Consider the following 12,353-nt stretch of genomic DNA (forward strand, 5'->3'; position numbering starts at 1 on the left):
TCCTCTTGAATGGAGAAAAAGAAGTGTTAATGTGAAGAAGAAAAGAAAAGTGGTGGTTGTGGGGGATTCCCTATTGTGAGAAACAGCCCGCTGTCTGCAAACCTGACACCTCACGAGAGGGCTGCCGTCTTCCAGGTGCACAAATCAAAGATGTGTCTGATAGGGTATCAAGACTCTTCAGTCCTACAGAACACCACCCATTCCTACTAATACATGTAGGGGCAAATGACAATGCAAAAAAGGACCTTGCAACTATCTGCAGAGATTTTGAAGACCTCGAAAAGGTAAAGGAACTAGGCGCACAGGTCTTCTCATCCATCCTCCCAGTGGATGGCCATGGAATAAGAATATGAAACAGGATTCTAGAGGGACACCAATCACAAACTAAAAATGTTTCTACACAAATGCACAGAGCATGGGAAACAAACATGGAGAATTGGAGCTAACACAAAAAGAGAAATATGATGTCATAGGCATCACGGAAACTTGGTGGAATGATACACATGATTGGATTACAAGGCTTGAAGGATACAACTTATTTATAAGAAACAGACCTAATAAAAGGGGAGGAGGTGCTGCGGTGTATGTTAGGAAAACATTATTCTCTACAGTGATTCAAACTTCAGAGCATGGTAGTTCTGTAGAAACGGTTTGGGTAAGAATACAAGGAGAGAACAACAGAAAGGACACCATTGTAGGCATTTACTATAGGCCGTCTGGACAAGCAGAAGATATGGAAGAACTTTTTTACATAAGATGGCCAAGCTCAATATAGTGATCATGGGAGATTTTACCTATCCAGACATTTCTTGGGAATCGCTCTCAGGCAAAAGTAATGGATCCAACAAATTCTTATCTGCTCTTGCTGACAACTTTATCTTCCAAAAGGTCGAAGAGAAAATAAGGGGATCTGCTATCTTGGACCTAATTTTTACCAACAGGGAGGGAATAGTTGAAGAAGTAAGGGTGGCTTGGACCTTAAGAGGCAGTGATCCTGCTAGCCTTAAATTTTTGGATAAAAAGGGGAGGAAGTACTGAGAAAACTCAGACCTCAAGGTTGGATTTCACAAAGGCAGATTTTAATGAACTCAGAAAGAGGATAGAAAAAAATCCAATGGCTGGATGTTCTCAAGGACAGAAATGTCCAAGAAGCTTGGGAAATATTGCGAAATGAGATTCTCAAAGCACAATCACTAACAATCCCTAAAATAAGGAAGGAATGAAGAATGGGAAGCATTTAAAGAGACCAGGATGGATGAACACATAACTTGTATACATGTTAAAATGAAGAAAAATATGTATTTCAAATGGAAAGAGGTGGGAATATGTAAAGAAGAATATAATGCCGTCTGCAGAAACTGTAGGGCAAGTGTCAGAAAAGCTAAAGCTAATAATGAATTGAGGCTTGCAACAGAGACCAAAAGCAATAAAAAAGGATTTTGGGGGTATGTCAAAAGCAAAAGAAAAGTCAAAGATGCTATTGGATGCTTGCAAAATGGTGACTTGGTTAAGAATGATGTTGATAAGGCTGAACCTTTAAATTCCTATTTTGTATCTTTTTTCTCTTAGAAAGTAGATAGAACTTCAACTGATCTTCCCCGTGCCATTTGGCAAATAAAATAAGGCAGTCTATCTATAAGCCAAGAGATGGGAACACTTAGCTAACTTAAATGAATTCAAGTCTTAAGGTCCAGATGAATTACATCCTAGGATACTAAAGGAAGCAGTGGAGGTAATTGCTGACCCGCTCGACATAATGTTTGAAGATTTCTGGAGAACAGGAGAAGTCCCAGAAGATTAGAAAAGGGCAAGTGTTGTCCCTATCTTCAAAAAAGAGAAGAAGGTGGATCCAGGAAACTACAGGCCTGTGAGCCTGACTTCTATACCGGCAAAGATCTTTGAACAAATTATTAAACAGCATGTATGCAAGTACTTGAGTGAAAATGGAGTAATTAACCACAGCCAGCATAGGTTTGTAACAAACAAGTCATGCCAGATGAATCTAATTTCCTTCTATGACAGTATCATTGACTGGGTTAATCAGGGAAAGGCGGTAGATATAGTATATCTTGACCTCAGTAAAGCATTTGATAAAGTATCTTATACTATACTTATTGAAAAAAAATGACTAAATATGGGATTGACAAGGCAACTGTTAGATGGATTGACAACTGGCTGAGTGAGCATACTAAAAGAGTGGTCATAAATGGTTGCACAGTGGAAGAATGTATCAAGTGGGGTACCACAAGGCTCTGTCCTAGGCCCAGTGTTGTTTAACATTTTTATAAATGATCTGGAGAAGGGAATTGATGGGAAACTGATCAAATTTGACGACAAGACAAAGCTAGGGGGGATAGCTAACACTAGGGAAGAGAGACAGTATTCAAAAAGATCTAAAAAAGCTTGCACAGTGGACAGCAACTAACAGAATGGTATTTAACAAGGAGCAATGCAAAGTCCTACATCTGAGCAAGAAAAATGAAGAAAGCACATACAGAATAGGAGGATTTGAGCTAAGCAGCAGCACATGTGAAAAAGACTTGGGTATACTAATAGGCCATAGACTGAACATGAGTCAACAATGTGATGCAGAAGCCAAAAAGGTAAACACAATTCTGGGATGTATAAGGAAAAGCATAGAGTCTAGATCACGTGAGGTCATTATCCCCTCTACTCTTCCTTAGTCAGGCCTCATCTAGAATACAGTGTCCAGTTCTGGGCACCCACTTTAAAAAAAAGACATAGACAAACTGGAGCAAGTTCAGAGAAGCGTTACCAAGATGGTGAATGGTCTGCAAATCATGTCCTATGAGGAACGGTTAAAGGATCTGGGAATGTTTAGCTTGCAAAAACAAAAGGCTGAGAGGAGACTTAATAGTTGTTTACAAAAATCTGAAGGGCTGTCACAGTGCAGAAGGATCAGCCCTATTCTCATCTGTACAAGGAAAGACTAGAAGCAATGGGATGAAACTGAAAGGGAAGAGACACAAATTAGATATTAGAAAAAAACATTCTGACAGTGAGGGTGATCAATGAGTGGAACAGGTTACCACGGGATGTGGCGAGTTCTCCTTTAATGGAAGTGTTCAAACAAAGGCTGGACAAATATCTGTCTGGGATGATTTAGTGAATCCTGCACTGAGCAGGGGGTTGGACCCGATGACCCTGGAGGTATAAGCAAATCCATGATGTGTAAACAAACCCAAACCATAAAAAGTTTGTGGGCAGGTCTTCAATCAATAGACATTTTATCAAATTAATAGTTGAAACAAGGACTCTCCTGGTGTGGAACGCCCATCAGATGACAGACGTCAACGCGACTACTCCAGGAGACCCTTGTTACATACCCAGTACAACGATCCCTGGAAGCGTCTTCAAAGAACACAGGGAGAGCATCAAAAGGGGGAGAACCCTCAAGATGTAGAATTACCTCGGTCGCATAAACACAACAAGATAAGAAAATCCCTGCACTCCTGGTGGGTGGATGTTAATAAAAAAAAAAAAAGAACTTCATGAAGATCATTCGTAGATGGGCATTTAGACAGAAAATCCTATACATTTCTTTTTTCCATAGCTTCCCAAATTCACAATAGGGGATTTCTTCCGAAGGGGCGACGCACATTAGAGATGTGTCTTTATTGTGGTGAACTGCGAAGCAGTGGGAGACAGTATGGTGAGAGAAGCCATTCACAATATTTGGACATGTCTTTTGGCTTGAACTCTCAAGCAATTGTTTGGCTAATGTATTGGGACCCACAGGGATATTCTAATAGATATGCTACATATTTTGAGCCATAGTTTAAGAAATTGCGTATTGTATCATTTCTATTTTCTGCCTATAGTGGTATTTTTCGCCAATTGTGGCAGATGTTACTACAACATTTGCAGTTTTTAATTCCACATCTGAAAGCCCCATGTAGACGTTTACCCCAAACATCCGATATGATTGAGGGGGTTAGTCCTTTCTTGTCTCTGAGGTGCTATTAATGAAAAAAAATGAAACTCTCTGAAACCTAATCTGTGGCCATTTTCAAATCTGTTCAGATAAAGGGGCCCCTGCAGAATCCCCAATGTTTTGATAACATTTTCTTTAAATGAAAATAATGTGTATTAAATCTTTTTACAAAAAAACAGGGTTTTATTTTCTTTAAGATTGTTTAATTCATAGTGAGAGGCAGTGTGCTTTAGCTATTGCAGAGGATACCAGTGTTGTAGGGTTTCCTTTTGTTTTGAAATGGCTTTTTAAAATACTGGATTGTTCAATAAAATCAAGAGTTCATGGTACAATTTCTTTTAAATTCTACAGAATTGACTATAGGGGATATTCAACATTTTTCGTATATGGCAGCTCCAAAAATATAGGCAGCTGTTAAGAGTTTACTGCTTTAAAATGGGTTTTCATTTGGATTTGTCCTTCAAAGATAAAAAGATTTAAATATAAAAAACAAATAAAAAAACAAAAAAACACATCTGAGGAGTTCCCATACTAGCTAAAAAGGTCAGGCCCACATATTATTATTAAAACCCAAAATAGAATTTTGGAGATCCATCTCTGGGCTTCCGCAAAAGATTAAAATATAAATCAATAAAATGCTATTTTAGAATTTTTCACATACGGTACATTTCCTCAAATGTGTCCATATATAAATTAGTGTAACTGGGCACAAATTTAGTGCCCATTGAGGTGCCCATCCTATGTAGGCAAGCATCTCCGTTGAAAGTAAAATAATTATGTTAGAATAAAAGAAATAGCTTCCAGGATAAAACCCTGCAGTTTAGTTGGCATTAACCCCTTCAGTGGCAGGTTTTTTTACCACCCTGTCAGACCTACCAGGGCAGGTTTTTTAAATGGGCCAATAATTTAATTTCATCTAATTTTCCAGTCGCGCTCCAAGAGACATAACTTTTTCATTTTTCCATTGACCCAGCCATATGAGGGCTTGTTTTTTGCAGGACAAGTTGTATTTCTGATGGCATCATCTTTGGGTATATATAATATATTACATAACTTCTGTAAAAAAATTTGTAGGGAGATTGGGGGAAAAAAGAAATTCTGCCATTTGTTTTTTGGGTTTCCTTTTAACGGCGTTCAGCGTGCAGAATAAATAGTGTGATGACATTATTCTCCGAGTCAGCATGATTCCGGCGATACCAAGTTTATACAGTTTTTTTGCTTTGCTATTTTTGTAGATATAAAACTTTTTTTTTCTTGAAGGTTTCCTTTTGTGTTGCCACATTCCAAGAGCCGTATTAACTTTATTTTTGCATTCCCAGAGCTCTAGAAGGGCCTGTTTTTTGCAGGATGAACTCTAATCTTTATTTATCTAATTTTTAAAAACATGTAAAATTTTGATAGCTTTTTATCCCATTTTTTCTAGGGGCAAGATCTGTTAAATAATATATTAAAGTAATTCTACAGGCCAGTGCGATTATGTCAATACCAAATTGTAATAGTTTTTAAATTTTTCATTACTTTTTCAGTTTAAAAAAAAAATAAAATAAAAAAAATTATATAAAATTTAATGTTTCTTTCTTTTTTTATTGCTGCAAAGACCCCTAGCATTTAAATTTTTCTATCAACGGAGCTGTGTTTTGCAGAATGAGTTGTACTTTTTATTTGTACCATTTGTTGATCCGTGCAGCATTCAGATCACTTTCTATTCCATTTTTTGTATGGTGGGATAGGCTAAATTAGCTATTTTTGCCATGTTTTAATCTTTTTTTCCCATGCCGTGCACCCTGCAGATTACAATTACGTCCTGCAACATTGGGGTATGTATGAACACAGATTGTGGTATTACAGCTGACACCAGCGGCAATAACTGCAATCGTACAGCATTACATCATACTGCAGGAGCGATCAAAGCATCGTTAGTTGTGGTCCCTCAGGGGGAGCTGTCATGAGCAATATTGGTGTATAGGGATTTAATGTCTAGGGACGCCCAGAGACAGGAGTTCTTCAACAAACAACTTTTTTTGCTTTCAAACATGTAAAGGTAAATGTTTGAAATTCTCACCATTTCCCTCATTTGCTTGGTCATTCGGTAGTGTTTACATGTAAAGTGGACGATTGTTTGCCCATGTGGGCGTGTGTATATACAAAGAAAAAGAACCTTAGTATTGTGCAAGTTGTGGTTTGACTTTTGAAAGAATTGCAAGTTAGGCGGTTTTTAATTAGTGCGAAAAAAAAAGCCATGGTCTACTGTGGCAGGATGCACATTGGCTTTTGAACGAGTCATTTTGTTTAGCTGGGCAAACAATCACCCCTCCTCTCGAAATTGTTTAAACCCAATGACGAGCTAACAAACTAGCGACTATTTTTATGGAGGCTGAAACTCCGTGACCAACGCCAAGTAAACAAACCGTGCACGATGGCTTCATGTTTACATGTAACAATGATCGCTCACTTTCGCTTGTTCAAACAAATTTTAAAAGGACAATCTTTGCATGTAAATGAGCCATTAATGGCAATCTTATTATCAGATCATTCTTTTACGGTCGCTATTTGAATCATGTTAAGGTGGTTAAAAACAATCACAGAAAATGGCCGTTACTTACTGACTGAGGAGTGCATATAGATGCATCCTCCTCTCACCATGCAGGTAGCTGGGGGAGCCCAGGGTGGCAGTACCAATGTGGTTCACTGATGGAAATGCAGGGCAACCCGCCGAATTATCATGGCGTCATTAATAGGTTGCTGGTCTGCATGGTGAACTACATATATCAGAATGGTCTGGCACCCTGTATCCACTGTGTGTGGGAGTGTACGCCAAGCAGCCACCCCCTCATTATCAAGAGGCAGTGTGAGTGGTTGTCTTATTGGTGTCCTGCAGAGGTGTTATTGGCTCCTCCATTTGGCAGTCAGCTACCTGCATGGTGAGAGGAGGATGCATCTATATGCACTCCTCAGTCAGTAAGTAACGGCCATTTTCTGGGATTGTTTTTAATTTTTAATTTCCCCTTCTGTGATGCATGTTAAGGTGGTTGTTTGATCTACATTTATCTTACTTCAAAACGTTGAAGTCTTTTAGAACCTTGTTGCGTAATGTCTTGATGTACAGGCCTTTATGATCTATATGGTAAAAAGTGCTAGGAGGTCCGCGGTTGGCAGTGAGGGGCTCCTCATACAGTAGATTCATTGTTTCCCGAACCTCTTGTAAGGGGGTCTTGTTATTGGGAGGGGAAAATTTGTGTGAGGATTTTCAAAGTTCCTAATTGAAAAAAAAAAAAAGGTCTTTAAGGTTCGCTTCCTAATAAAACAATTTAAATCTACCAAAAGTTTAAACCGGTTAGGGCCACTGGAGGGGCTAAAGTAAACTGAGTAAATAGACTTCTTTTCTCTTAAAGGGGTTGTCTCGCGAAAGCAAGTGGGGTTATACACTTCTGTATGGCCATATTAATGCACTTTGTAATATACATCGTGCATTAAATATGAGCCATACAGAAGTTATTCACTTACCTGCTCCGTTGCTGGCGTCCCCGTCGCCATGGTGCCGTCTAACTTCGGTGTCTTCTTGCTTTTTTAGACGCGCTTGCGCAGATGGATCTTCTTCCTTCGGCTGGTCTCGGAAGCATCGGCGTTTTGGCTCCGCCCCCTTGTACGCGTCATCGCGTAGCTCCGCCCCATGACGTTGCCGGTTCCAGCCTCCAGGGCTTCTGTGCGGTCCATTGCCGATTCCAGCCTCCTGATTGGCTGGAATCGGCACGTGACGGGGCGGAGCTACACGGAAGCTCTCTCCTGCACGAGCGGCCCCATTGAGGAAAGAAGAAGACCCGGACTGTGCAAGCGCGTCTAAAATCGCCAGAAGAGGCGATTTTAGACGGAACCATGGAGACCAGGACGCTAGCAACGGAGCAGGTAAGTGAAATAACTTCTGTATGGCTCATATTTAATGCACAATGTACATTACAAAGTGCATTAATATGGCCATACAGAAGTATATAACCCCACTTGCTTTCATGAGACATCTCCTTTAAGTCTCTAAAACATAGCTTTTATTGAAAAACTAAATAAAAAGGAGTTTGTAACAAAGTCCTAAACTCTAGACACAAATACACAAATGGATAAAAAACTGCACCCCTATGTCAAATGAGGGGAAAGCAGTATATACGTTGCCTAGGAACCGATATTTTCTCCCAACGGAATTAAAGTTTCTATTTTTGTTCTCCGTGGTATATATCCTAGAGCTAGTTGGATAGGCTCGTTAAGAATGGTATTCCAGGAATAACGCACGCGCTCTAAAAAGCGGATACAAGTCCCCCATCTATTGAATATCTATAGCTGTCTATACAAGCTGGAACACCATTCTTAACGAGCCTATCCAACTAGCTCTAGGATATATACCACGGCGAACAAAAATAGAAACTTTAATTCCGTTGGGAGAAAATATCGGTTCCTAGGCAATGTATATACTGCTTTCCCCTCATTTGACATAGGGGTGCAGTTTTTTATCCATTTGTGTATTTGTGTCTAGAGTTTAGGACTTTGTGTTACAAACTCCTTTTTATTTAGTTTTTCAATAAAAGCTATGTTTTAGAGACTTAACTGAACCCTACTGTGACATATCTATTTTTCATCAAGGTGTTCGTCCTGCAACTGTAAAACCCGTATATGGGATAAATGAACTGAAATGGAATTCGAAGTTGTGGTAGAAGGCATCTGTTGCTGTTGTGAAACCATCTTATGGTTGGGATGACTTACACTGGGCAATGCAATTTGTATCTAAGAAAAGTTTATTTGTTCCCTTTAGCTTATTGTAAAATAAAATGGAAAAGAACGTTAAATTTAAAAAAAAAAAAAAAAACTTTGCTTTTGTGGTCAGGACATCAATAAATAAAAATACATGATTTTGAATTCTGAATATTTCAAGGACATTGATAAAGTAGTTTAAGAGGGGACTGGACATCTTTTTAGAGCACTGTGATATTGCAGGATATAGACATTAGGTGACCAGCGGGGTTGTTGATCCGGGTCTTGGAGTCAGGTAGGAACTCAATGTTGATCCAGGATTATTCTGACTGCCATATGGAGTCGGGAAGGATTTTTTTTCCTACAAATGAACTAAATTGGCTCGTTGTTTTTTTTGTTCCTTCCTCTGGACCAACAAAGTGGGGTTGAAGCAGGCTCAACTAGATGGACATTGTCTTCACTCAGCCTAACATACTATGTTACACAGTGAGAATAGAAATTACTTACAATCATGAGCCAAAGTCATTATACAATGCAGAGTATGTCCATACAGTTCAAAATGACTGAAAATGCCTGGTTCTTTTTAAGTGACTGTTGTGTACTTGGTCACTTTTATGTACCAGCCCCCAGATGTAGTTGCCCATCATATTCTTGTTGTATTGTCCTTGATAGCGACGCTGAAACTGCTGCATATCTTGGAACATTTATCCTTGTTCCTCGGAGTACGCTCCCATGTTCTGCTTAAATTAGGCCTCATGTCCACGGGGAAATTATATTGAGCAAATCCGTGCGTACGCAAATCCGCATCCCATAGGAAAGCATTGACCATTCGGAGATAATTAAATAGCCACGGATGGTATTTTAAGTGATTTGTGGATTTCACGCGCAGGAAAACAAAACGCAACATGCTCCATTTCAGTGCGGATCACGTGTGCGGGAGCTCATATCTCAATTGAGCTACCGCATGAAAAAAGACAATTATAGTGCATCTGCAGCAGAAATCGCGCGGGCCTGATTTTCCTCGTGGGCATGAGGCCTTAGATGAGAATCCAGGATATGAACCTTGAGTGACATCCTGCAGCCCATACGGTGGTATTTCTTCAACACAGGTTCCACCAACTCCATTGTTGTCTGGTTTGTGATTTCCCAAGAACCCCTGAACTGCGGCAACAGAACTGTTCCAAGTTGCTTTCTGGACTTCTATGAGCAGGTCAGGAAATTTCAGACAGACATTCTATAATCCTCTTGATTCGTGTTCCCACAAAAATGCCAACTTTTACCTTGGCCTCAGTAGGCTTCGGGAAGAAGTTTAGTAGAGGTTTCATTGCTGTAGATTCTTTATCTAGAGCTGTGACAAACTGTTTCATAAGCCAGAGTTTTATGTGAAGAGGTGGCATCAGAATCATCTAAGGATCTACTAGGGGTTCCCACTTGACATTGCTTTGTCCGACAGTAAAGTCAATATGTTCAGGCCAGTCTAATCGAGGGTAGTATTCAGTTTTGTGTTTGCTACTGCAAAGATAGCAAGAAAATGTTGTAAAACCACTTTGAAGACCCATTAGGAAAGCAACCATCTTGAGGTCTCCAATTACCTGTGAACCATACTGATCCTACTTCAGAACTTGCAACAGGAATTTGACACAACTGTACTCCTCCTTGAGATGTGCAGCTTGAGCCACTGGAAGGGATTAATGAAAAGAACCAGACATTTTCATTTATTTTGAACTGTATGGACATACTCTGAATTGTATAATGACTTTGGCTCATGATTATAAGTAATTTCTTTTCTCATTGTGTATGTCCTAGAAACATTCAAAATCGTATTTTAACCCTTTCCAATCCACTGCCTGACGTCTTCCTACATTCTGATTGAAGCTTGTACAGCTTCAATGTCAGAAGACGTCCGACAGGGTGTTCTTACCGTCTATTGCCAGCCACTCCGCTGTCGGAGCCTCTCTGGTACACAAACACTGGCTTTGGGCAGCAGATGGCACCATTGTATAACAGCAAAAAGAGAAAGCCTGTTTGGAAAGGGTTAATTATCGATGTCCTGACCACAAAAAGAAAACTTTTTTTAAAATTAAAGTTATTTTCCATTATATTTTACAATAAAGGAACAAATAAACTTGTCTTAGACACAAAAAATGTGTTTTTGTTGTTGCTTAGTGTTATTAAATGGTGGATCATTGAAGAGATAACTGTATTAATTATTGATTGACCAATGGTCGTGGGTAGTTTAGCTCTAGTAGTGGATAATGGAGATGGATCAGAGAGTTTATTGGAAATAGTGGGCTCAATATTAGTTAGCATGGAAGATTGAGAAGGTATGGAATGTGGATAATAATGGGATTACGTGATGATTGATTATAATCCAATAATTATAATTATTTTTAAAACTATTTAGTAAAGTTTTGGCTCTCCCTTTCTGAATAGGGAGAGTCTGCTTGTCATGTTGAGAAGTACTGAGATTAAGGATTGTTGGGGCAGTGGTATTGGGATGGACCCTTTTGTATTGCCAGGGAAATAACTGATGTTTGTGATAATGCTTGATATCTCTCAAATTTCCTAATCTTTCTGCAGAGTTTATTGAGTTCTGAGAAGTTAATATATTTTAGGATGAATTAAATTCACAATTTTTTGTGTTTTGGATTAATTTAGCCAACGATTTTTCAATTAGTCTCCTCCTTCAGTCAATTTCTCCAACAGCAAGCTGGAAAAGGTCCCCGACATTTGGTCCCATTCCCCCCAAAATAACGAGACGTTGGGGAAAACAGATGTAATGGGCACCCTCAGACCTCTAGGGGTCAGTTTGTTATCTTTGTAGATGGTTAAACATAGCTAATCCAAGGTGTGTCGCCACAAAGATTCCATGCAGTCCTTCACCTCGTATTTACGGACAGAAATAGGTTGGGTGTTCAAGTCCATATTGTCCCTAAAAAGCTATCCGTGAAACAGTTTGTTGTATTAACAGTTATATGACAATTGCCTTTCTCCGAGCCCTGATGTATAGATTTGGAAAGTCTTCTGCGGATAGTATGCTATTCTTTCTTCAGAGACTCCATTGCAGTTCACTAAATCCAAGAAAAAGAAGCAGATGCCTCAAAAATCAGGACCGTGGAAAAAGACAATACGTTTGTGGACAGCGCTCCAATCAATGGATGTTTTATCAGATCAATGGGACCAATAGGAGTACTCTAACCTATATATGTCTGTTAAGATATTACTATTTTTCCCTCCCATAATCACTTCTCATTAAGCAAAAGCTATATAACCTACCACTTGAGCCTTGTTCATTATGCTTGATAAAGAAAGTTATTTGCGTACTTCTGAAACGTTGCATATTACATACGCATATTTTATAGTCGGCTTATCTACATGTTCCGGTTTGTCTTCAATAAAGAGGAAAAAAATGGAGTTTAATAACAATCCCTGGAATATCAAGGATCTACCTGAATTTAGAGGAGTCCTATCCTAGGACGGACTCCTCTACGAAGTGCATCATAATATATATATTTTATATTAGTTGTTTTTTTTTACATTGTTAATATCCAACAACCAGGAGCGTGGGGATTTTCTTATCATGTTGTTGTGTTCATACTCAAACCATGGCTGCTGCGTAGCCCTAGCTAGAATAGAAAAAAAGTGTAAAACACTAGTAATAAAG

Source organism: Eleutherodactylus coqui, chromosome 10, assembly GCF_035609145.1.
Source record: "Eleutherodactylus coqui strain aEleCoq1 chromosome 10, aEleCoq1.hap1, whole genome shotgun sequence".
NCBI lineage: Eukaryota > Metazoa > Chordata > Amphibia > Anura > Eleutherodactylidae > Eleutherodactylus > Eleutherodactylus coqui.